Source organism: Ursus arctos, unplaced genomic scaffold, assembly GCF_023065955.2.
Source record: "Ursus arctos isolate Adak ecotype North America unplaced genomic scaffold, UrsArc2.0 scaffold_37, whole genome shotgun sequence".
NCBI classification, from domain to species: Eukaryota; Metazoa; Chordata; class Mammalia; order Carnivora; family Ursidae; genus Ursus; species Ursus arctos.
In genome coordinates, this window is record NW_026623053.1 from 14,863,023 (window position 1) to 14,889,839 (window position 26,817).

At 42.0% G+C, this 26,817-nt stretch overlaps 1 non-coding gene across 4 annotated transcripts in view; it reads right to left on the bottom strand.

Annotated features, from left to right (window-relative positions):
• Window positions 1–1,108: 1,108 nt before the first annotated feature.
• The window catches only part of LOC113266114 (uncharacterized), a 151,694-nt gene continuing 125,985 nt past the window's right edge, over window positions 1,109–26,817 (bottom strand). For 2 of the 4 annotated variants that reach the window (XR_008957235.1, XR_008957233.1), the window contains one exon: window positions 12,152–12,639. This is a non-coding gene — a transcript (uncharacterized LOC113266114). Of the gene's footprint in view, window positions 6,875–9,411; window positions 9,583–12,151; window positions 12,640–26,817 lie in introns of those variants that run through there. The other 2 variants (XR_008957234.1, XR_008957236.1) reach the window with 2 other exon arrangements.

The window sequence follows — 26,817 nt, forward strand, 5'->3', positions numbered from 1 at the left end:
ATTTTAGAGCCTTAAAGGAGAAGGGGGAGATGGGGTGGCTGTGCAGGGTTGGGGATTTGTGAGTTGAACACGGAGTAGGAGTGCCGTTCAAAAGGGGAAAGCATATCAGAATCACCTGTGAAATTTTTTCAAACTTGTCATTTTGATCCAACCCTGTCCACCATGCCCCCCAACCCCATACTGATACCTCCATAGCTTTCTCTTCCACCTTATCACTATAGAATCAACCTCTGTTTCTCACAGGAGTGTGTCTGTCTCTCAAGTGTGTTGGGGCCAAGAGTGTATCCAGATTTGGGGGGGCCTGAAGCTGATACAATTTTAGGGGCTCTCTTAAAACAAAATACAAAATGGCAGCTCTAAAATGCCTGTGAGCTAACATAAAATGCACTCAAAGAACTCTGGTGCCACAGACAGACCCGCCTCATTCTTTTTAATCACTGCATACTATTTTATTGTATGAATGCACCATAATTTATTTATCCTTTCCCCTATCGATAGATCCATATATTGTTTCCAGCCTCTTGCTATTATATAAAACACTGCCATGAGTACCTTTGTATATACGTCAATTCCCACATTCAGGAACATATCTGTAGGGCAAATTTCTAGAACTAAAAATCACAGGGTGGAAGGTGCATTTGTGTATTTCTAATTTTGATAAATCTTATTAAATTACCTTTATAAAATTAGCCCAGTTTATACTGTTACCAATAGGATACAAGGGTACCTATTTCTCATATCCTTGTTGGCATAATACTATTATTGATTTATCTTTGCCAGTGTGATAAAGAAAAATTGTATCTCTCTCTCTCTCTTTTTTTTTTTTTTTGAGTACTTTTTCATATATCTGAGCAGCATGTGTGGGTTGTTTGCTTGAACTGTTCATATCCTTTGCCTAGTTTTATTTTGTTTTACAGTAGACCAATGACCTAATTGGTGTTTTCTTACTGAATTGTAGAAATTTTAGGGAAATTATCCCAGTAATATGTGAAATGCAAATATTTTTCTCAGTTTCTTATTGGTCTTTTGATTTGGCTTCTAGGGGCTTTGCCATCAGATTTTTTTTTAAAACATTATCCAAGTTAGGCTTCCAAGAGTGGGATTTTTTTTTTTTTTTTAGATCTCCATTTATTTATTTATTTATTTATTTGACAGAGAGAGAGAGCACGCGCACAATCAGGGGGAGCAGCAGAGGGAGAGGGAGAAGCAGGCTCCCCGCCGAACAAGGAGCCCAATGCGGGACTCGGTCCCAGGACACCAGGATCATGACCTGAGCCAGGACAGACGCTTAAATGACTGAGCCACCCAGGCATCCTAAGAGTGGGCTATTTTAGCTCTAGCAGTGTGGGAAGGCTCCTCCGGAAGCTGGCCCTTGAGCTGAAACCTCAAAGATCGCATGTACGAGTATTTGTGCAGGGGTCTCCTGCAAAGAGCAGGAGACAGGCGCTCTTGTCAGAAGGCTCTCAGGAAGGACTGTGCTCGGTGTGTTAGCAAACATAGCGAACAAGAAGGACAAGAGCTAGACAGGGCCCAAATCATAAAGGTTCTGAAGGCCAGAGAAAGAATTATAGGTTAGCTTTAAGTCCCCACAGGGGAACCAAAATCAATGGGGAAAAGAAAAACAATAGGAAGCAATTGTAGATTCTACATATTATTAGATGAATATTCTAATAATGATCACCGTCCAGCACGGATTGGGTTCCAGCAGCATTCATCAGTGAGTTTCAGGCAGAATATAACACAGCTGCGTGGAAACACCAGGGGAAACTGAAGCATTTGATGGGGGTTCAACTCGGGGACATTTCTTTCTTTACCAAGAATACCAAGATTCTGAGATTTTCCGTGGTATATCATATATACCCCCCCGCACACAATCTTCTCTTCCTTCGTGGGCTCGCTCCTTCTTTTTCTGTTCATAAATCTTTTTTCCTTCCATCCTTCCTTCTTTCCTTCCTTTCCTTTATCCTCCCCCACTTGACAGTACTGCCAATGCTTTATTCCTGGCTCCACTGATAGCATTAAAGGACAAGGTGATATAGCGTCTATGTGGAAATAACTTTCTATTTTCATTGACACCTGTTTCTAGCGATGCCATGCACGTAACTGGCACTGGAACCCTCTTTGACCCAGGAGTCCCTGAGGGCAAGAACCACATCTTTTCCCTCCTGTGTTGTATTCTGGTGCAGAGACATGGATCTAGTACGAGCTCAGAAAACAGGTGATGTTAATATGCATTCACGGCTGTGTCTGCAAAATGGCTAATTGCAGACAGCATGGTTTCCTCTTAACAGTTCAGATCTAGGAACTGTTGCGGGCAAAGACTGGTCTGAGGGGTCAGGACAGGAAACGGATTCAAGAGTCTTCCCTATAGATAAGGCAGAGCCATAATTAAAGATGGGATCACTATGTCAGAATGCAGTAGAGAAGGTGGAGGGGGACAAGAAAACAAAGCCTACATCCATAGGGTTTCTAGCAAAGGAACACCTTCAAAACTTTAGGCACACATTATCACGTGATACTAGATTTGGAGAAAGGCCAGGGTAGGACCAGAAACTGAGAAGGGAAGGAAAGAAGAAAAAGAGGACAGAGCAGGCTGCTCTCAGAACCGGCCAGAAGCACAGCAGACCAGCAGGGGAGTTGGCGAAGAGGGACAGAGAGCAGGGTAGACACTGCGAAGTGCTTTACATTTTTTGCCTCATTTCATTTCATGGCGGTTCTCCAAGTTACAGATTATGATCCTAGTTTTACAGCTGTGGAAACTGAGGCAAAGAAAAGTCGAGTGGCTTCCCCAGATCGACACAGCTGGTAGGCCACGGTGCTGGGATTTATGCCTGGGCCACTTCCAAGGCCTCACCTCTATCACTCAATCAGAGCAAAAGGAAAGTTCCTGTTATCGAAAACATTGGCGGGGCAGGCCAAGCAGAGTCAGGGAGGTCTCCAAGGTGAGTGCAGGATGTGCCTTCAGCCAGGTGAGCTGGGCCAGCAGATATGCTCTGCTCTTGGCAGAAGAAGGAAAAGAGAACTGTAGTTACAAGTTTTCTCAGCTTCTCCCCCCAGCCAAGTCGACGTCATGTTTGTTCTAGGGCCATCTTTTATCCAAATAATATCTTAGTGTTTCCTCAAAGAAGGTATCAATGTGCTTAGTTTGGATGCACTGACTTCTTTCCAATTTCTTATTTCCCTGGGGCCACATTCTCTTGACACTTCTCTCTTCCACACATAGCAACCACACTAATTTGGAATTGGAATCCTACACAAAAAGGGAAAACACCCAATAGGAAAGAAAATCCTATTTTTTTTAACCCACCATAGATTTAGTTGGAGATAAGAGGGGTCCTGCTTCAAACACACTGCAGTACAATTAAATACATAAGCAGAAAGAATCCTTAAATGTTCCGATTTGCTCACTGTTTATATTTCAAAATAATTGAATACGAGAACAAAGGCAAACATTTGCAAATGGTGGAGAGGGGTGCGCAGCCAAAAATATACCAGGCAACAAGAGTTGGTTTTCTGCTTTTTATAAAAATTGAGGAATCTATTCCACATGATTCCTTGCCTACCACAGATTTTTCTTATCAATGGGTACGTAAATAAAGCACATCTAGAAAGCTGTTATTATGGAACAAGTTCAAACGAAAAAGAAAAAAATGACAGAACACAGAGAATATTCCTTATGTAAATCCTGAATTCGGGAATGCCAAAAACCAATGGAAAATGGCAGCGCTAGCTGCCTTAGGACTCAGGACAAGGCCCTCAAAGATGCTTCCACTTTCTAAGGCTTCCCATTTCAGCCTTTGCCTCACTCACTATTGGCCAATGTTGCCCCCCGGTTCTGCTGCTCACTTGGTGAGTGTATGACGCTTGGAGAACTCAATTCTGCCCTCCGGGTCTCAGGATTCTCACCTACCAGGTGAGGGGCATCAGACAGATTCTCCAGGTACTATCTCCCCCAGTTCAATGCAGACCGTACACCCCCCTCCCTTTCCCCATTCATACTCTGGTCTAAGCCAGAGCCACCGGGTGTGTGAGTAATACTAAGGATACTGATGGAGAAGGAGACGCATCGGGTCTTTGGGTGCTTTTCTTCAAGTAAGACACATACCCTGCGCATAAGACATCCCACCACCACCCAGGCAGGGGTCCTTCTGCACTTTATCCTTATGGGGCAGGTAGGACTGCGTGCTCTGGAATGTGATCACATGCCGCAGTATCACAAAAGTTAACTATCTTGTGAACCAAAATACTATGGCTTAATTTTACTCAAAATCTAGTCTAGCCTGTTTATAAGCAAATCCTTTCATATATAAAATTACCTAGCATTTAGTTAAGTTGCCCCAACTTTGGTCCATGATTATTATTTGTTCTTGAACACTAATGATAATAATAGACAGTATGCCATTTACCAAACCTCGCGTACCTTTTGCAATACATTTCCACTTGATGAACCTTGATACTTGCTTAGGAAATGTGGGATCTCATAAGAGCAGGTTTCTTCAAGACAAACCACTCTCAAAAACAAGTGAGAAGTTTTTGTCTTTAATTCCTGTTTTAGACATGTTAGAAACATGCAAATTTATTTCCCAGTTGATTCAATCTGCCACCTCTAAATCTTTAGGGAGAATTACAGAAATGGAGATAAAATCTTGGTAATTTATTCCATTTTATCACTTCTACTGATCCCATAAAAAGACTCCATCTGTCAAATTATCTTTTCTTTAAAAAAAACCACAAAAAACCTTTTATAATTTTCTTTATATGGGAATGTCGCAAACGAGTAGTTTAAGTATCTGTGTCATGAAAACTATTGACGTTCCAATAAAATCTGTTTTTTCTACATTATCTGTTCCTTAGCCTCTTTTGAGAGGAAACTTCAGCTTCTCTCATTTGTTTATAATTTGCTTGTGCAGCTTGGGATTTATTGCTTTGGGTGAATATATTATGGCATGTTTGGGAAGTGTAGAATAAAATATTCTTATGTTAACATATTCTGTGATTTGGATTCCAATCCATAATCAGTACATCTTTTAAAATTTCTGCTGCCTTAGTTTTATGGAAAGCACAAATAGGAAGCATCAAGAGACGAGAAACCTAGCTGAAGCCCATCTTTTATCATATATTTTAAACCTTGTTTCTGTAATCACAGGCTACATGAATGTCAAGGCACCTGAGCGGCTGAGCTCCATGAGAGAAACCCCCCCCACCCCCACCCCCCACACCATGAATTTGCTGGTGTCTAATCTTAATCGGGCCCTCCTTGCACTAATCTTTGGTTAGCTCTCTCATTCTCTCAGTGACTATGCCAAAGCTTTGCTTTTCTCTCGAAGGGCCCATCATCTATTGTGAGACAAAATACAGAATGCCCAGTTAAATCTGAATTTCACATAAGCAATGAGTAATTTTTAGTGTAAGTATGTCCCATGCCACATTTAATATGTCCTATATATTTATTTGCTGAAATCTGGCAACCTGGCCTCTAACGTCTCTTTCTCTCGCAGCCCCCTTTGTCTCCTGGTAAAAACTAAAGTCATTAGCAGGAACTCCCTCAATTTCCTGCCATCTCTTCTTCAAATTCTCCTCCCAAAGACACACATTTACCTGTCTCTCTCGCACCCCAGCCACTAGCCTGGTCAAGACCAGCCTCCACACCGAGCTGCTGACCACTCCTGTGTGAGGTGCCCTAACACGGAAGAGTACGGAGCCTGAGGCTGTATTGCAATACGAAAGCATCCCACAGAGCCCCGCACTAGACGTGTGTGTTTAGTGGAGGACAGGCAGGTTTGAAATGCGCGGAGCCAGAGCTAGTCCACGGAACACTCTTGCAAATTTTACAGCTCAAATAGGAAAGAAGCCTGAGAGTCTTCCCAGATTTGACAACAACCCTAAATATTTACACGACATCATCAATCGTTGTTGTGAAAAACTATCAATTTTTAAAAGTTTGAACAACCATGCCAGAGGAAAGAGAAAATTACCTTTCTATTTACTCTACGAAAAATCATATTGCAAAGTCGTCATCATATGAATCTGTGATTAAAACTATGAAGTCAAAAATTTAGGGAAAAAGTATTTTAGAGGTACTTAAAGGAGTTAATTTTTTTTTAATTATGTGACTTTCTAGATTTTGTGATGTTGTGGTATTTGTCAACTTTTTAAAATTTTGTGATTATTGTCATTTCTCTTTGCATTCTAAATGAATATTTTTGTACCTTATTTTGTATTTATAATTTTGTATTCTTTTTCTGAAAATGGCCTCCGCTATTATGCGAGCTTCAAGGTCCCATTCAAACCTGGATTCATCCTTGTGTGGAGAAATGCCAGGACAGAAAGCACACTGGGTCATTATTGATCAAGGCGGAACATTTATAAACCCCACACCACGTGAAAAGGGAAGCAGACAAAGGATCTAGAAAATCCCTTGAGAGAAACAAGCAGTGAACTTGATAAATTCCAGAAATGAAAAGCAAATGCCTTTGGCAGCTCTTGACACATTCCTGGAGTTCTCTTCACTGACAAGTCAGGTTTATTTTGGGAGAAATGGTTCCCTTTCCTGCGCTCAGCCCTCAAGTCAGATTCCTCAGGATTCTGTGCTTGTCCTTCCCTCCTTACTCTGCACAATTAAAAATTAACGACATCACCTCATCTACTCCCAAGTTCATAATCAACACCTATAATCTAGTCGCTTTTGACTTTCTCTAGGACTCAAGCTTCAAGCTTCCTACTCAGAGGAACACTTCGGAGCATTTTCCGAACTCACAGTGACCACTCCAGCCGCCGCCTCCCAGGCAGCCATCTTGTGTGATGTGCTCTGGCCTCCAGGCCACAGTTGGTTGCGGAAGGGACAGTCATCTGATCCAGGCCAGAGTTCCTTTTTCTATACATTTGGAATTGAGACAGAGAGGGCAAAAGATCAACTGACTTTCCTTCTCCAGAGAGATAGACCTGTAAAAAGTAAGTGAGGCTGGGCTGTGGGGCAAGCGCTTCTCGCAGCAGAGACTCAGGGGAGGCCAGCGCACACGCAAAAAGAAGGAGCCAGAGTGCACAGAGAAGCAGTTCTGACTCCCCGCCAGAGCGGCTACCCGGCTTTCCAGGTCCCTGTGTCAGAACCTCCCCAGGATCCCGTTGACAAGACACCTCTGCATTCCCATAACATATTTCTCATTTCGGCCTCAGTTAGCACAAGCTGATTTCTGATACTTGGACCCAGAAAGGTATGTCTAACTAATAGAGCCGCCAGGTCATATACAAACTCAGATTAATCAACCCCAAAGCATTAACAGAGAAAATTCCCTTTCCAGAGGAAAAGCTGCCATTAGATTTGAGGGCATCTGAGAATTTTTTTTCTAGGTAGAATTTTTGGAGCTCACTTCAATTTAATTACAGAAAACTGTACTGTTAAATATCATCAGCTTCATTACAGTAATTTGGATCACAGTCCAGCTGTTTCTTTATGGATATATAACTTCATGTAGATTGGATTCCCCTGTAGGAGATTGAGATTATTCCAACTTTTCCTGGAGTGATAGAATGAACTGCAAATTGATAAAAATTATCCATATGAGGTTTACCAATAATAATTGCAGGAAATCTTTCCTAACATGGCATATTATATTGGAGTGCATGCAAATAAAGCCTGTATTTAAATTTTTAAAGAGCTGCCTTTACCTAATGATACCACAACGTAGTATTGGTTTGATAATTATCATTTTCTAAAATGACTTTACAACGGCATCTTAAATAACTGAAGAAAGTGAAGAAAAATAGATTCCCATAAGGGAAAAAATGTATGGTAGAATAGTTCATTTCAAAAGTGTTCAGGAAAGGGGAACTTTAGAAAGTCTCTTTATATGAGCTATGTGCTAGAATCCTTATTGCAGCATGATCTAAAAACTGGAAACAACCTAAATATCCACAATAGGATGTTGGTTGGGTAAGCCACAGAAATCTCTGTAGATATTAAATATCATGTAGGCTTATAATTGTTGATGTGGAAATATATTCACTGGGGGAAAAACAGGTTTTAAAGAGGCAGGTTTCAATCCCATTTTTGTAAAATAAGTCAGTAAATAAATAATACTGTGTGAATCTGGCGTTTCAAATGATGTATGCCAAAATGTAAATGGCAGTGCTTTTCTCTGGGTGATGGAAATACAGGTGAATTATTGGAATTTCTATGTTTTCGTATGATCTGCCCTTTTATTTTTATTTATTTTTTTAAAAGATTTTTTATTTATTTATTCGACAGAGATAGAGACAGCCAGCGAGAGAGGGAACACAAGCAGGGGGAGTGGGAGAGGAAGAAGCAGGCTCATAGCGGAGGAGCCCGATGTGGGGCTCGATCCCATAATGCCGGGATCACGCCCTGAGCCGAAGGCAGACGCTCAACCGCTGTGCCACCCAGGCGCCCTGATCTGCCCTTTTAAAACAATGTATACATATTACTTTCATCATTAGAACCAACAGTAATATTATTTTCATTTTTTAAAATCTCAACTTGAAGGGTAGAGCCCAAGAGTTTTGATGTAGAAGAAACAGTAAAAGCTTCCCTCATCCAACTCCCCCACCCCCACCCTTTTACAGCCAGTGCTACAATCCCTTCTGGAGGTTTCTGATACACCCTCACCCAGACTTAATGAATGAATGGGAAACTCACCACCTTCCAAGTATAACAAGATAATTCTGATGGCAGCAGAATTCCATTTGGGATGGGAATAGAGTTTGGAGAAATCCAGAACACTGGGGGGCACTAGAGTGTGGTGAGCCCCCAAGACCATGGGGTATACCTATGATCAAGTGTTCTGTATGAGACAAGGGGAATAATCTGTGGTCTTCCTGAAGGGAATGGGAGAGAGCTTTGCAGAGAAAGACGAGGAGAGAGGGCATTTCACAAGCTGGAGGGAGGCTGGGACCACTCTGCAGCCACCTTTGAGAGGGGCCGGAGGGAGCTCTTTCCACCTAGGGCACCATGAGACTATTACTTGGTTTGTTTGAGGTTTTTTTCCCGTGGTTTTTTGTTTTTTTGGTTTTTTTTTTTTTAAGATTTTATTTATTTGTCAGAGAGAGAGCAAGCAAGAGCACACACAAGCAGGGGGAGCGGCAGGCAGAGGGAGAAGCAGGCTCCCCACTGAGCAAGGAGCCCAATGAGGGACTCAATCCCAGGACCCCGGGATCATGACCCACACTGAAGACAGACGCTTAACAGACTGAGCCACGCAGGGATCCCTTTTCCTGTGATGTTAACAGCTCCTTGTCTCTTCTTTGCTTCCTCCCACTCTGATTTTTTTTTAGTGAAAATAAAACCCATGGGTGACTTTAAACCTCAACTGACATGCTGTGAAACAGCACCCAGAGTCAGCATTAACCGCAAGACCAGAACTTGCCAAACTCTCCGTCACAGCTCTGGACCCTCACCTGGTGGCAACGGAGGGAGGAGGGTCTGTCTTGCTGGGGTTCCACAGGCCCAGGCGCCAGCGGCCTGCGGGTGTGGGTTACGCGGGGCAGCCCCTCCCACTGTTCCAGAGCTCTGCATCTGCCTCCGTGCCTTGGGTTCTGCTCCGTAACAACTCAGTCTGTCTCATCCCCCTTCCAAATGAAAGATAAAGGAAAGGTGATGCCCTTGAAATATTAAACCAAAGTAATTTTCATTCCCCATAAGTGGTGGTGTCCTATGACCCCTCACTCGTTGAATCAATGGGTTTGACTACTTCAGGGAAAGGCTGCATACTTAAGTAGAACAAAGTCATTACTCAGCTTAGAGTGTCAAACTCCATTTCTTCAGTTCACAGCAAGATAATTCCAGGCTTTGTTAAGAGAAAAAAAGGGTTTTGCCTAAATTCAAGAAGTTTTCTTTTCAACATTTTAAGAGCAAAGCTCAGGGGTCTGAGCCCAGAACTTCACTAGAATGCTTTGGTCTTCACACTGCTGTGTGCGTCCCTCTGGGAGTGCATGAAGGTTTGCTAAGGGATGCGTGGTCACTGGGGAGTTTAAGGGAACAGTTTTCAAAATAATCAACTTGCATCTGTATTCTTTCCTAAGATTAACCTACTTTTAGAATTTGCAGATAGATTACCCTGCTTTTTCAAAGTATTCTTCTCCTTTACAAAAGAAAAGCATACCTCTCATTGTCCAGAATCCTAAAATAGTAGTTTGCCCAAGGGTACAAAAACCTCTGGGTCTCCAAACGACTGGACAGTTCAAGAATGCATGCCCCTGAGGAAGGGTGCTTTGGGAGGAGCCCCGGGTGAGCTCCCAGGTGAGCTCCCAGGAAAATACTGAGGGCCACAGGGCCTCCTCTCATCCAGGCTGCAGCGTCATCCACGGCTAAGTGCCTCATCTATTCATCTTTGTTTCTGTGTATTAGAATTCAGAAGTGATATGGTTGTCATGAGGACTTATATTGAAACATTGACTTAAACTGAGAAATAAAATCCAGACCTGTCTGGACAGAAAGTATGGCTGCTTTGGCTGACTGGCTAGATAACAAAAACTGACTTTGCCAGTTAGGCTCTGTGTGGTTATTTTCCATACCTTGAATGAGCAAAATCGAATGTTCTAAGGTTTTAACAAAAATATATTTAGAGCATATATACAATACAAAATACACCAGAGATAACATCTTTTGCAACTATTAAACGTGAGATAAAAATTTTCAGATGTCGGGGGCGCCTGGGTGGCACAGCAGTTAAGCGTCTGCCTTCGGCTCGGCGTGATCCCGGCGTTATGGGATCGAGCCCCACATCAGGCTCCTCCGCTATGAGCCTGCTTCTTCCTCTCCCACTCCCCCTGCTTGTATTCCCTCTCTTGCTGGCTGTCTCTATCCTGTCGAATAAATAAATAAAATCTTTAAAAAAAAATTTTTTTTTCAGATGTCAACCTAAAAATGTGGAAGCTTTCAGAATTCTTGTAGAGGGTATGAGAGGAAAGTTTGCTAAAAAACAAAAACAAAAACAAAAACAGTGTAGAGGGGTGCCTGGGTGGCTCAGTCAGTTAAAGCAGCTGCCTTTGGCTGAGGTCATGATTCTGGAGTCCCGGGATCGAGCCCCACATCGGACTCCCTGCTCCGTGGGGTATCTGCTTCTCCCTCTCTCTCTGCCCCTCATTCTGCTTGTGCTCTCTCTCTTTCAAATAAAGAAATACAATCTTAAAAAAAACAAAAAACAAAAAAACAGTGTAGAGAGGCAGGGTAAAGTGGAAACCCATTTTTAGTTGGACATGAAGGGGAAGTGAGGTGAAGGGCAAGAGGTCCAGGTGAATGTGGAAGCTCCCTCCTCTGCCCCCACCCTGGGACCAGCCTAAAGATCCAAGAGCCAGTGGGGAGCAGGAAGTACTTGGAATGAACAGATAAATCTGAGAGAATCCAGAGCACAAGGACTTGTTTCTTGCCCTCCAAGACATAGTAGCTGAGGAAAACCTCAAGCATCTTAGCCCATGACATGAAGTAACCCCAGGGCAGTGGACACGGTGGTAAAGTACCCTTAGGTAGAGAAGCACAGAGAGACCACCAGGCCCTGCTGCCTATGGCAGTCACGTGAGGTGAAAGAAATTCCCAAGGCCCTACAAGACCCACTGAGGGATATGCAAGGTGACCAGGAGTTCAGAATGGCCGGATCTGTGGAAGAAGGTGGCTGAACTCCCCAGGTACAATCCTACTCCCTCCCTTCTTCTCTCCCCCCCGCCCCATATCGTCCAGAAAGAAGAAAGGAGGCTGGATGAAGGAGGAAACCTGAAGGAGGCAGTTTTAAACCAGCTGTAGGACTCTTACCCTGCATCTGTAAGTCATCAAATAATTTACACAGGTAACTGCTTTTTCATTAGAGTAATATATATAGTCATTGAGTTTTATTTTGTTGGTTTTTTTCTCTATTCTCTATTTTTTTCCTCCAAGTTTTTATCTAAATTCAAGTTAGTTAACATATAGTGTAGTATTGGTTTCAGGAGTAGAATCCAGTGATTAATCACTTACATACAACACCCAGTGCTCATTCTATCTAGTGTCCTCCTTTATACCCATCACCCATTTAGCCCATCCCCCCATTCACCTCCCTCCAGCAACCCTCAGTTTGTTCTCTGTAGTTAAGAGTCTCTTATGGTTTGCCTCTTTCTCTGTTTTTATCTTATTTTATTTTTCCTTCCCTTCCCCTATGTTCATCTGTTTTGTTTCTTAAATTCCACATATCAGTGAAATCATATGGTATTTGTCCTTCTCTGACTTGCTGACTTCCCTTAGTACAATACACTCCACATAATACACCCCACATAATATATCCACATAGTTGCAAATGGCAAGATTTCATTCTTTTTGATAGCTGTATAGTCATTGAGTTTTAGAGCTTGAAGGAACTTGAGAGATGGTCAGCCCTTCACTCTCATTTGACAAATATGGAAACTAAAGCCTAGAGTGACAATGTGAGTTGGCCTGTGTTTGAGAGCTGGTGTCAGCAGGGGTGACTCCCGCCACTTCACCTTCAGACTGGGTCTTTGGTAGTCCTTTATGGCACCAGCCTTCTCATGCTTTTTGGAGTGGAAATTCTTCCCACTCAGCTTGGATGCTCTGCGATGTGTTCCGAATACCTCCAGTTTGGCTGAGCTGCTGAGACCTCCAGAGTAGCCAAGAACACTTGACATCTCACACTGGTTTAACTGTACACGAAGAGAACAATAGTGAAACAAGCTTTGTAAACACTGGCATTAGGCATCATGAAAGCACTTTATAGCAGGGCTGCCCAACTGAAACTTCTGCAGTTTTGGAGATGTTCTATCTTGGCACTGCCCAGTATCGGGCTGTTGAGCCTTTTGAACATTAGAAGTGTGGTTAGTATGACTGAGAAGCTGAATTTTAAATTTCACTCAGTTTTAATTAATTTTAACTTATATATGAATAACCACATGTGGCGACTATACTGGACAGTGTAGCTCTAGAATTTTCACAAAAATGAGGTTCCTCCTTTTTTTTTTTTTCCATCACAATTATCAGGAAATTGGCTGAAACCAATAACTTGGGGAGTTCTTGAGGAGACAGTATTTTATATTGTGCCAGAGCAACAGTCATTCTCTGGAAGATCACACATGTTCCTCTGAAGGCCCAAGGTTGAGAATAAATCTTAGTCACTAGACCAAGACTTATTGGTGTCATTTACTTAATTTTGTATTGACTTTTACTGTGCGTGTGATTTTCAAAATTAAATTCCGTTTTAATAGCTTTAATGTTTTCCTAATTCCCCTAAATTTTCAGATGATATTTGGTCTCTAGTACTACTGGACCCATTATGTATTGCAGCATAAAAATCCTCCCAAGACTTTGTGGCTTGGAACACAACATCTTCATTATCACAAGTTTCTGGGGGTCTAGAACCAGGGCACAGCTTAGCTGGATTCCTTGGCTCAGAGTCTTTCAAGAGGCTGCAATCAAGGTATCAGCAAAACTGCAATCATCTCGAAGCTCAACCAGGGGAAGATGTAGTTCTAAACTCCTTCCTACGGCTGTTGGCAGGCCCCGGGCCCTGGCTGACTGTTGGCTGAAGGCATCAATCCCTTGCCATGCAGGCCTCTGAAGAACGCTACTCACAACACTGCCGCTGGCTGGCGGCTGTTCTCTGTTCCTTGCCACATGGGCCTCTACTCAGAGCTGATCACAACATGGTAACCTGTTTCACCAGAGAGAAGGCAAGAAAAGCCAGGGACAGAATGGGAGCAAAGGGCCTGCTCTTTTGTAATCTAATCTCAGAAGCAACATCCCATCACTTTTACTGTATTGTTAGAAGCAAGTCATTAGGTACAGCCCTCACTCCAGGTGAAGGGATTAGACAAGAAAAATGTGAGCAGCAGATCTCCACAACGACTTTATAGAAGGGTCTTTTCCTTGCTGGTCTAGTCAATCTTGAATCTTAGCTTCAGGGTCAGCTCTAACAAGAGTCATACTCAGAATGTGGGTGTGTCCAATGTCACCCACCCAGATAGTGGGAGAACTAGACCTAGAATCCAAGTCTCCTAAATTCCTGATCAGTCCTCTGTTTTCTGTCATGTGGTTAGGACTCCAACACAGGTACATGGAGCCCCACAGTGCCAAGCAAAAGCATTTTGACTTTAAAACACAGGCTCTAAGTTTTCTAAACAGAAGAGTGCTATGACAGAAGTGATTTTTAAAGAAAGATTAGTGTGATGACTGTGAAGTGAATTGGAGAGGGAAACACTGGAAATTACATTAATTCCAATTTATTTACACTTAGCATATTTATGCTCCACAGTTCTGTAGTTTGCGATTGTAAAAACATCCCACGTGTTTTCGTAAGTCCTAATAAAATGGTCTTTGAAAGAATTATTTGGGCCAAAAATATATCAAGTAAAATGTTACATTGGAAAGTCTAGACCAAGTTTTATAATACACAATATTTTCACATGTGCACATTGAAATAAACTCTAAAAATGATCTCCAGCGAATTTCCAGAAATGACGTCTCTACTAACATAGGAAGCCCCTGAGAGAGTCAGAACTTGAAAACCCTGAGAAGATACTGTAGTCTGTAAAATGTTTTAAAGTACTATCCTTCTAACCCTCTACCTCCAGCCATGACAACACGTAAACTTGCATTTAAACAAGTAGGATGGTGTGGCTAAGTCTTCTACTTATCCATCAATATTCACCCTTGTCGTCTTCTTTTAATAGTAAATTTTCTGAGGCTTAGCTGGCCACATTGCCTAGTCAAGACTACCTTTCCTAGCCTCCCTTACAATTAGGTACAAAAAGACAAAGTTCTGGCCAATGGGCTATGATGTAACTCCTTCCTGGTTGTGTCCTTAATGGGAAAAGTATGTGTTCCCCTTACTCCTTCTCCCCTTCTGACTGGTTGGTATGCAGATGTGATGACAGGAGCCGGGAGTAGTCAGAGGTGAAAGCTCCCATAACAGCCTTGGACCATTTACCTATGGAAATTTCCATGACAGTTAAAAATTTCTTTTTTGCCTAAGCCACTGTGGTTTGGAGTGTCCGTATTAGAGCAGTTTATACTATAACTTAACTACTACAATAACTAACTAATAACTTGGTTCTCTACCTAAAGAAATAACAGAAAAAAATTTTTAATAAATAACAGACACCTAGACAAAAGTGATAAGGAAAAGGGATGTATTGGGCATGTTAAATTCTTGCTGTCCTCTTCTACTTACTGCGGAAGCTACCAGGATCATAATGGTAGTAGCAAACTCCTAATTTTTCTTGCTATTTGACTTTATTCCCTCTATTTTTAAAAAATATTTCTATTTATTTATTTATTTTAAAGAATGAGAGAGAGATCACGCACAAGTGAGCTCGAGCTGGTGGGGAGGGACAGAGGGAAAGAATCTCAAGCAGACTCCCAGGCATACCTACTCCTCTTCTTAGCCAATAATTTAAAAAGCGGTAATGTACATAATGTAAGTTCAGGCTTGCTAATGTGTCAAGGGTGACTTTAAGTTTCCCTTTCTCAAAGTTGCCATTTGACTAGGGTCAGGAACAAGAGCTATTTAGCTCAGTGTTGATAAATGTTAAACCACTGGCTCCCCAGGGCAAAACAAGCCCCAGCTGGTAGAATTTGCCAATTTCCATGGTGTAAATAACTCCGGCCATGGTCAATTTCAAGCTAGGAATATGAGAAGAAATGTTCACATGTGCACTGTGCAAGGTAATACCAGCTGGCTCCAGAACACTGGGCTCTCTCTATCTGCTGCCTCAGCCGAGATTGCTTCCTGATTTCCTTACACTCTGGAGGAGGATGAGAAATTTCCGGGATGTGCACCAGGAACAGTCAAGCCAGTGTGGAGTGTGGCTCTCATGCTCTCGGAACTGCATCTGGGACCTGACCTTCATCTGCTTTATGATGCTCCTGCAGTAACATTTCATCCTTTTGATTCAAGTCAGCGGCTGGTCAACTTGACTGCACACTGGAAACCCTGGGGAGTTTTAAAAACTAGCAATGTCTAGGGTCCAGCCGCAGAGATTCTGGTTCAATTGATCTGGGCTGGGAGTGTTAAAAGCAGATGATTTTAACTGCAGCCAAGATTGAGAACTGCTAGTTTAAAGCAGTAGACCTCTGGGGCACCTGGGTGGCTCAGTCGGTTAAGCAGCCAACCAGTCAACTCTTGATTTTGGCTCAGGTCATGATCTCAGGGTCCTGGGATCAAGCCCTACATCAGGCTCCCTGCTCACTGGGGAGTCTGCTTGAGGATTCTCTCTCTCCCTCTGTCCCTCCCCCTACTGGCTCTCCCTCTCTCTCTCTCAAATAAATCTTTAAAAATAAATAAAGTAGCAGACCTCTTATTTATGTGGCAGAGGGTTGGTATTACTATCTTTGTTTTTGGCATCAAGAGGAAAAGTTACACTTACAACACCTGGTAAAAAGGGATGAAGTCAAAAGCAAGGCCAGGACGGTTTCTTAGTGAAAGGGAAGCCTGAGGAGAAGAGGTTTGTGTTCTGCCTTCACTGTGGATCCTACAAAGACCCTTAAATATTACTTTTCTGAGCCCTTAAGAAAACACTAGTGAGTCTTCCTTTTTAATTAGAGATTTTAGTAAGCATAGGAAATGCTGAAATCCTAGGAAGCTGTTATAAATCATTTAATCATCTGTTATGTTTTGAATTTATATAAACTGGTATTTTCATCCTGAAATCTGGTTCAATTTCTTTCTGTCCATGTTAGAAGAAGATGCTAAATTTACTGCTATTCAAAAATCAGCAGACAACTAGGTTGTGCAGTTTTTGACCATGAAGTTAACCTCTGAAGTAAGCTGTGATTAGAATTTTGCAAATTGGGGCGCCTGGGTGGCTCAGTCAGTTAAGCCTCTGACTTTGGCTCAGGTCATGATCTCAGGGTCCTGGGGTGGAGCCTGAGGTCGGCTCTGAGCTGAGCAGGGAATCTACTTGAGGATTCTATCTCTCTGCCTCTCCCCCTGTTCACCCTCTCTCTCTCTCTCTCTCTCACTTTCACTCTCAGTCTCAAATAAGTAAATCTGTAAAAATAAAAAAGAATTTTACAAATTGATAAAATTGCTGGTTTACTAATGAATCCTTTTCATGCAGTATTATTTCATACAATAATCCATGCAAGTCTATATATAAATACTCAGACAATATAAGCAAGACACTAAAGATCTGTCGAGCCCAGCACACGGTCAGTAGAGGTGCAGCATGAGGTGGAGGAAGAACTGAGAAGCAGGAGGCCGGGGTGCTCAGCTTGACACTGTTCAAGCCTGATGCAGTTTCCTGAGTCGTAGAAATAAGGGCTTAGAACAGGGTGACTTTGGCCTCTTCACCTTTAATATTTTGATAAGGTATCCTGAGACTGAAACCCATCAGAGGTGTCAATGCACCATATAGGTTCTTTCCCCTAGGTTTGGCAGACATTGACAAACTCTGAGAATGAGTGTCTATTTCTAGTGGTTTCTTCCCTCTGCCCCCCGAGTTTATATTTTTTCTAAATCAGACATTGTAAATAAGTCTCATCTCCAGGTCCAGTCCATTTGACTAGTAGTGTTAGGAGTCAGTTGAACAGTTAGGTAGTCAGGGCCAGGGTCGCCAACAAGAAAATATGGAGTCAGGACAGCTAAGACAAAACAGCACTAACATCCTGTTTTCAACTTAGACAGGACCGCACTAGCATTCTGCTTTGCAGCCTTTGCAGAAACGACTTCTGCAGAATGTCCTAAAATAAAACAATTAACCACAAAGCATTTGCTCTTTTTTTTTTTTTTAAGATTTTATTTATTAGAGAGACAGCACGAGAGGAGGAGGGGAGAGAACATGAGCAGGGGGAGGGGGAGGGGCAGAGAGAGAAGCAGACTCCCTGCTGAGCAGGGATTCTGATGCGGGGCTCGATTCCAGGACCCTGGGATCATGACCTGAGCCAAAGGCAGATGCTTGACTGACTGAGCCACCCAGGCAGCCCAACCACAAAGCATTTGTCCCTATCACAAGCAAGGGGCAGTTAAGACATCAGCCCCCAGATGTCAGCCCAAAAGGACTATCAGCACATAAACATTAGCCTAATAGGTAGAAAAATGCATGATCAAAGCCCTGACAGGCACCACTCAGCACACCCTGGCTGCTTAGTTTCACAAAAGGGCTCATAAAAACCCCTAATCTTAGAAACTCCAAAGCAACCCTCTTGGGTTCCCTCCCTCTTTGGGACATTTGTACTATAGCTCAATAAACTTTGCTTTGCTGCCCACTACTCTTGGTCTGGTCTACCTCTTCATTCCTCAAAGCAGTGCACCCAAGAACCCCACGAGCATAAAGACAGAGAAATCCTGCAGCAGAAGCAGGCTCCCACAGCACCATGTTGAGAAGGTTTCTGAAGCCAGGGGCAAACCTGGTGGGGGCTCAGAATGCCATGAGAAATGGGGATCGTCTTAGGTCCGAATGGGGGGAAACAGCAAGATGGGCATGACACGTGCCATCCGTGTTCCCAATCTTTCCATTGAGACCAGTGTTTTCTTCACCTCCCATTAGGTACTCCTGAAGTGAAACGAACTGGGGCCTCTATATTCTACCATCTTCCACTAGGAAAATTTGGTCCATTATCAAAGTCGAAATGGATCGGAAGGTAATTCAACCAAAGCATTTGGTTACTTACTGAGTCTTTGACAAGCAGCTTCAATTTGGGTAAAATCTTTATAATGATCAAACAACCAGTAGTTGATTCATTTAAACAACTAATTTACTTAAAGAAAAAAACAACAACCTTGTTATTTTGTTTTGGCTAAAACAAACAAACAAACAAATACGAAAACCCCCTGCTTTTTGATTCTTTGGCTTTTAAGCTAGTCCCATTAGACACAGTCTAAAAGATAACAGAAATCGTGACCTTCCTTCTCTCCCACCTCCTTAGGCCTGGGTGGCAGCAGTTTTCTGTGTCAGCTGTGTGTCACCACAGCATGATCTGAACAGTAATTAACTACTTTAGAAGTTAATCCAGCATATACTTTGAAGCAGAAGCAATTCCATTCCTAATAGTTGCTTGGCAGATTGATTCTTACTTCTGGCTCTTGAAACTGTATGTAGTAATTGCCCCAGAATTTAAAAAATCATCTGGGGAATTCCTTCTTCCACATCTAGGGTACAAACAGCTAATGACTTTGACATTTCATATTGTGTGTGTGTGTGTGTGTGTGTGTGTGTGTGTGTGTGTGTGTGTGTGTTATGGAGGAAGGGGTTGTGCTGCTTTCTGAACAGTGTCTTGAAAATCACTGTAAAGACCTGAACAACCCTTATTTGACCAGACTGTAAAACTGAGTTTCGAAACTAGTAAATCGATAACGTGTAGAGAGAACTCTTTACGAGGCAGGTCTTCTCAAGAGTGGATGCTCATGGGGCGCCTGGGTGGCTCAGTCGTTAAGCGTCTGCCTTCAGCTCAGGACGTGATCCCAGAGTTCTGGGATCGAGCCCCACATCGGGCTCCTCTGCTATGAGCCTTCTTCTTCCTCTCCCACTCCCCCGCTTGTGTTCCCTCTCTCGCTGGCTGTCTCTCTCTCTGTCAAATAAATAAATAAAATCTTTAAAAAAAAAAAAAAGAGTGGATGCTCATGCACTTGGATACTCTGGTTACAGAGTCGCCTGCTTTCATGTTGGTTTTGGTGGTGCTGTTACTGTTTGTAAACCGGTGTTGTGACTGTCTTCAGAGCAACAACTCAGTTTGCAAACTAACCACTCGTTTTCTTGATCGAAAGATCTTACTTTAACACTGTTCTCATATGCCTTCATTTTATGCCTATGTCGATTTGATCATTAGACTATGTTCCGCACGCTACCCTTCCTAAACTTGCCAAATTCCTTGTGAGTGCGTCAGACCGTCTTCCAATTTCCAATTGCTTCCATCTTCCCCAACATTATAGTCTCATGCAGCACTTGACATACAAGAAAGACCTCCCTGAACAGGCTATGAATTAACTATCATGATGGTTGTGTTTAGTTTATATTAGTCATTTATACTCTGTCCCTCTTCAAAAACTAAATGTGGGATAAAATTAGAGATGGTTCAGTTGGGGTCTTTAGCTGTTTTCGGTTATTCATCAATCAATGTAAATCCTTGAACTCAAGTAGACTTCAATATCTTAATGGTTTGAAATTCTAAAAGTAATTGAACTTATAAACCAGGGATAAATCTCCAGTTTGGGGGTAACTAAAGGAATCTGTAAAAAAAAAAAAAAAAAGATTTAATGGTAAAAAGAAAACAGGAAACTTAGGCCTTGCTCTCAAATTGGTTGAAGTTTGGTTGGAGATCAGACTAATGTGCATGAGACAAGAAGTACAGTTGAGGCATTTGACTACTGAGTCGTAAAGGTGCTCTGTAAGTTATGGGGGGCGTGACCCCTGAGGATTGGTTAATGATTAAAGGCTTCAGGGATGAGGTAAATTGAGTGAAGTATCAAAGGAAAACAAGGTTTGGAAAGGCAGAGGGAGAAGAGCAGGCATTCCGAGTGAGGCGCTGACAAGGGCAAATGCATGGAGAGAGAAAAACCAGCGTGGTCAGTGAGGTGGTCAGCCCGTCTATGACAGGGGTTTGGAATACAGTGGCAATTATGTAAGTGTGATGGGTAGGCGTCCAAATATGGTGGGGCTTTAAAGCTACACTGAGAAGCTTGTGGTTCATGTGACAGAAAATAAGGGGCCACGGAAGGATTTTGACCTAGGGAGTGACATTATAAAACAGTGTTTTCAGATTGTATTTCTGGAGTGATACAGAGGATGAAGCCAGACTAGGAACCAGGCAGCTGAGTCGGCTTGCCCTAAGGAAAACAGGACGTTCTGACTACAGTGAAGGCTGTGGGAACAGAGACAAGAGAGAAGTCAAAAGAAATTTCAACCCGTCTCTGTGTCCGGCTAGATGTGGGATAAGGATGGAGTAAGTCAAGGGTACATTTATTTGAAGGTGGGTGAAGGTTGGGGTGGGGGGTTTCAATGACAGAACCAGGGAAACCAGAGGAGGAAGTGTCTTTGAATGTGTAGAATTTGAAATGACAGTGAGCCGTGTAAGGAGGGGGGACCCTGTAGGAGGTTGATTTGAGGAAATAATGAAACTTTGTTTCAAAACCTGAATCTAAGTCATTTAACTGCACTAACAAGGAGAGTAGTGCCTGACTCACACGGCTGTGGAACTGATTAGCTGTAGTAAGAATGTGAAAGTGTTTTGCAAAGTGCTATCCAAATGTATGCTTTCAGCAGTTTACCGGGCGAGCATCCTCTCCCCGGCGGCGTCTGAGGCTGAAGAGGATGTAAAGCTTCTGCTCATCAATTTCACTCTGGTATGTTTGAGATCTATCACTTCTGGTGACAGAGAGACTGGTTGGGAGGCCTTTGCAGTGAAACAGGTAAGAGGTGAGAAGGATCTGGCCGAGGATAGTGACAGGGCAGGTAGAATTCGGGAGACTTGCACGCTTTTCAGGAAGAAGAATTGATTGGTTGTGGGAAATGAGTAAGAGGAAGGATCCTGGGATGACATCCAGGCTTCTGGTACGGAGTATTGATAGACTGTGGTTTAAATCACTGAGAAAGAAAAGGTGGGAGGAGGAGCAAACTTGATCAGGGAGGAATCCACGAATTTAGTTTGCACACTGCGGTAGGCAGAATCCTGCCCCACCCAAGGAAGGCCACATCCTAATTCTCAGAACCTGTGATCATGTTTATGGAAAAGGGACTTTGCAGATGAGATTAAAGATTTTGAGATGAGATTATCCTAGACTGTCTGGGTGGGCCCAGTGTCCTGAGTGAAAGAGAGAGGCAAGGAGAGTGAGAGTCGGGGGGGGGGGGGGGGGGGGTGGGGGGGGGTGGGGATGTGACAAGGATGCGCCGTTGCTGGCTTTAAAGAGGGAGAGGCTGCAAGCCAAGGAATGTGGCTGGCCTCTACAGGCTGCAAAAGGTAAGAAATGGATTCTGACCTAGAACTCCCCAAACGAACACAGTCTTGGTAAAACCTTGATGTTAGCCAAGGGAAGCCTGTGTTGGGCTCCAGACCTTCAGAACTGCAAAATAATACATTCTGTGGTTTTAAGGCACTAAGTTTGTAGAAGTGTTTTACAGCAGCAATGGGGAGCTAATATCAACACAGGTGAGGTATGTAGGAGTCATCCAAGCAGAGATCGAGGATAGTTTTACATAGAGGTCTGGGATGGAATTACAGATTCGTCTATAATTGGTCATTAGCACATGTCATATATATGTATATTTTAACATCTCTGAAATCAGGATGTGTCTTATAATTGATAATATCTTATAATTGTTGTTGTCAGGCAACAGATGTGTTGTCTGTGCATGTCCAGGTGGCCAGACTAGACAAATGTCACCTCTGGACATTTCAGTCAACAAAACACAAAGACTATTTGAGAAAAGTATGTGAGTCCTGTTGTTGTCTGAACACATTCTGTAAATAAATTTTGGTAAGATCAAGAAAGAGCCCACCTCAACATTTTCAGTATGGGCGTCAATGACTTTGAAGAAATTCTTTGAGACATTAATAATTCTTTTAAGTAATGCCAATTTATCAATATTCATGACAGAACAAGAGCTAGCACTGTGATGGAAAAACAAACATAAAGACAAATATGAGTCAAAAAGTAGCTCTGAGGAGTTGGATTCTGAAAAATCTTAAATAATACATTAATCAATATACTGTGCTTATATTTCCTTTTTATACATGTACAAAAGTCTAAAAGAACTTTTCAAAAGTTATGAAATGAAAATTTTAAGTGATAAGAAAGCATCCTGTCAACCTAATTAACACATGCTTTACTTCTGTCATTCGCAAAAGAATGGTGAACCTTACGATTGAATGGCCTCTTAAACTTGACAGTCTTTATAGCCAAAGAGTTGGGTGAAATGATTCAGAAACTACAGAATAAAAAGGGCAGAAGATTGATGGAAAAAATTTCAGAAATATTAGTAACAAATAATTTGACAATATGTATCTAGAGCCATAAAAATATTTATACTTCTTAATCCCATTTTGGGTAATTCATCCCAAGAAAGTCATCTAAAAGAATAAAAAAATAATTAGACAATGGAAGGTTACTTCCACAAGGCACTGGCACTGATGACAATATCAGAAGCTAGCCTATGACCCTGAGTCCCAGCCTTCTGAAACCGGCAGGTACACCATGCTTCATGCCAAACAAGAAACACAGTTCACAAGTTATTCAGAATATAGTAGTAGCTTTGGTGAGTCGTAACTTGTGTACTGGTAACCTTTTCCCCTTTACAAAAGCGTAGACAGAGCATCTTGACTTCTCTGTATAATCTCACGTTTATACTTACCCAGACATGGGAGATAATTGGATCAGTTTGAGCCCATCCAATATGGTGCCACGCTATTGGGCAGTCTCTTACGAAGCCACTTCCTGGGCCTCTCTGAGATCCAGCCTAAATACGTCTGTCTCCAGCCCGGGCACAGATCCCCCGGCCCACTAGTACCTACAGTATGAAACTTTATGAGGAAAGGACTGTCTGTGGCTACTTTCCTCAAAGGCGGCCTATGACCATGGCAGGCACTTAGAATCTCATGGACTCTCTAGAACTACACAGTTTAGGAGGCGGGAAGAGGTATGATTTTGTTGCAGAAAAAAGAGATCATCTAAATATCCAAAAACAGTGAAGTAGATCATTTCATTATTTAGCACATTCACTCAATAGAATTTTATTCACATTTTGGACATGACAATTATGAATAAAAAGAATAACAAGTAGCAACATGGAAAAAAGAGAAACACAATACTGAACATAACTACTAGTGAAGCTTCATAAAAATATATATTTATATTGGACATGATCATAGTTGTGTACAGAATGGGATTTATGAGTGACTATTTTCTCTATAATTTGAATTTTGTGAGGCATTATTATGTTATTTTATAATTATAATAGAAGTAGGAGAAAACATGATTTGAACAACTGTAGTTTATGAAATAAAGTCATCAATCCAACTTCATAAAAGATACATAATCTGGAGTTGCAAACTACTAAAATATGAAATAATTAATAGAAACTTTATGACAAGGTCTGATCTGAGTAAATAATGATTTTAAGTGGACTCATAAAGCCCCAGAGAGAATAATCCATTTACTTTCATGTTCTTTCATTAGAAGTAAATTTGTTACCAATACAGTGCTTCTTGCAAAATCCAAAATAGAGGGGCGCCTGGTTGGCTCAGTTGGTTAAGCATCTGCCTTCAGCTCAGGTCATGATCCCAAGGCCCTGGGATGGAGTCAGCGGGGAGGAGCCTGCTTCCCCCTCTCCCTTTACCTGCCATGCCCCCTGCTTGTGCACGTTCTCTCTGGCAAATAAAATCTTTTAAAAAAAAATCCAAAATAGATTTTTATGTAACTTCTACTTAATAACATTCTTGACATCTTCAAATATCTCAAAGGATTTTCACATATAATAAGCTTTTCTACCCTAACAACTGGGTAGTAATGATCGGTGCCATCTTTTGGTGGAAGAATTGATAAAGCCCTGTCCAAGATAACCACTGCCCAAATATTCAAGTGAAAAATAGAGTTAGCCTTTTGACTGCTTAATTGATAACAACTGCCCTGCATTCTATACTCATCGAGCATTGCTGAATAGTAATTTTCCAGCTACATGAAATTCGTGTCTTTAGCTATCAAGGACCCCCACTCCTACATTGAGAATTATTCTCTTCATTAATGCATCAAAATTTTCTCTACCTTCTTAAACATATGTTGAACATAATTTAGCCTTTCAAAATGGAGGGTTCTAGTTATTAAAATGAATTATCAACAATTATATACTAACTTCTTTGCAGTGATGACTTCTTAGATTATTTAAATTTATGATAATTTTTATGGAAAAATGGCCTCAGATATATTTTTACCTTTTGCATTCCTGAATAATTATTCCTGAACATATATATATATATATATGTGTGTGTGTGTGTGTGTGTGTGTGTGTGTGTGTGTATACACATAGACATTCACACACGCAGGCATGCACACACACACATACACAAATTCCAGCCTGGCAAGCCTACCTACTTTCTTACTGCCCCTTCTTTTTTTTTCTTTTATTTATTTTTTAAGATTTCATTTATTTATTCATTTGTGAGAGAGCAAGCGAGCAGGGGGAAGAGCAGAAGAAGAGAGACAAGCAGACTCTCCAGAGAGCACAGAGCCTGATGCAGGGGTCAACACAGAGCCCATGAAGGGCGATCCCATGACCCTGAGATCATGACCTGAGCCTAAATCAAGAGTCTGATGCTCAACCGCTCAACTGACTGAGCCACCCAGGCACCCCCTTGCTGCCCCTTCTTAATTTCTACTTCTAATTTGCCTTGGACATAAAAACTAGTAAGCAAGTTTATTAAAAGTGTATGTAGAACAAGAGTTTAAAAGTTTGATTTGGGTACTTTAATATATATGTAACATTATAAGCATTGGTATGCAGTTATTTAGAGCTGTTTTATGGCGAGATGAGATTGCTGGAAAAAGAAGCCCCAATTAAGCGCAGGTTGAGAAATAGCCATGTGCCAGGGACCTTGTATTTTATGCCTCACTCCTTGACTTCTAGAAGATTCCCCCCATTTTATCTGGAAGTACGCCACCTCCATCTATGTGGTTATAATGGGAAAAGCCATGGTCAGGAGCTATGATCCCCTCTCCCCATAAATGTTTGGCACAGGAGTAGACAAATGATTGAAGACTAGCCATTCATTTTCTTCTCTGGGCATTTGAAATCAGAAGGAAAGGAGGGAGAAAAGGAGAAAGATCAGTCTCTCTCCAGTGGACAGACCTATCAAATGAAAATTCTGAGAACTGGTAAAGGTCATAATCTCCATCCCATGAACACAAAGGCAGAGAAGGCAGTAAGAGAGGATGAAGCCGATGCACGGAGAAAAGAACGGTAGGAGAGGATGGACAGCTTCTAAGAGCCTGGTTCTAGTGCCTTCCTGAGGCCCAGCTAAATCTTTGTCCTTGAGTTCCATGTATCCTAGGGGAGGACTTTCAAAATACTTAACAGTGGCACAGCAAAGAGAAATCAGGTCAGGGTCAAATGGCTGCTACATAGTCCTGGAAGTCTGCTGCCCTTCTAGGCATTACCCCTTTTTGTGATGGAGCACAGAATCCTGAGAAATCCCCAGAAGACAAGCTGGGCTGGCTGAGGCATGAGGAGGCCTCTGGGGGGTCTCAGAGCAACAGGAACAGAGCATTTTACTTTTTTTTTTTTTAAGGAAGGAAGAACCCCCCCTTTTTTTTAAAGATTCTATTTATTTATTTGAGAGAGAGACAGAACATACAAGCAAGGCAGGTGGAGGTGCAGAGGGAGAGGGAGAAGCAGACTCCCCACTGAGTAGGGAGCCCGACGCAGGGCTCAATCCCAGGACCCTGAGATCATGACCTGAGCCGAAGGCAGGTGCTTAACCAACTGAGCCACCCAGGTGCCCCAGAAACAGAACACATAAATAACCAGCATCACCATATAAGTGCAACCAACTGACTATCAGCCCTGTCTGTGTCCTTATAAAAAATGGTGCTTTTTCATTTCAGCTAGTTTGAGTGATTTCTGTTATTCACAACTGTAAATCTAAAAAAATTATGATTGGTCCTGTGTCATGGTTTGCTGCTATTTTGCTGACTGAATTTAATGGTGACTTCATAAAGCCTTAGGGGCTGGAACAAACTTTGAGGTACTTTTTTCCAGTTTCCCACTCAAATTTACTTTTTATCCAAATAATTCATCACAAGGAAGAAAAAAAATCTGTGCCTTTTAATTTAATCAAAGTACAAGGAACAAACCCACTGATTAATTTTGTTCATATTATAATGTAATACATGGTCATTGCAG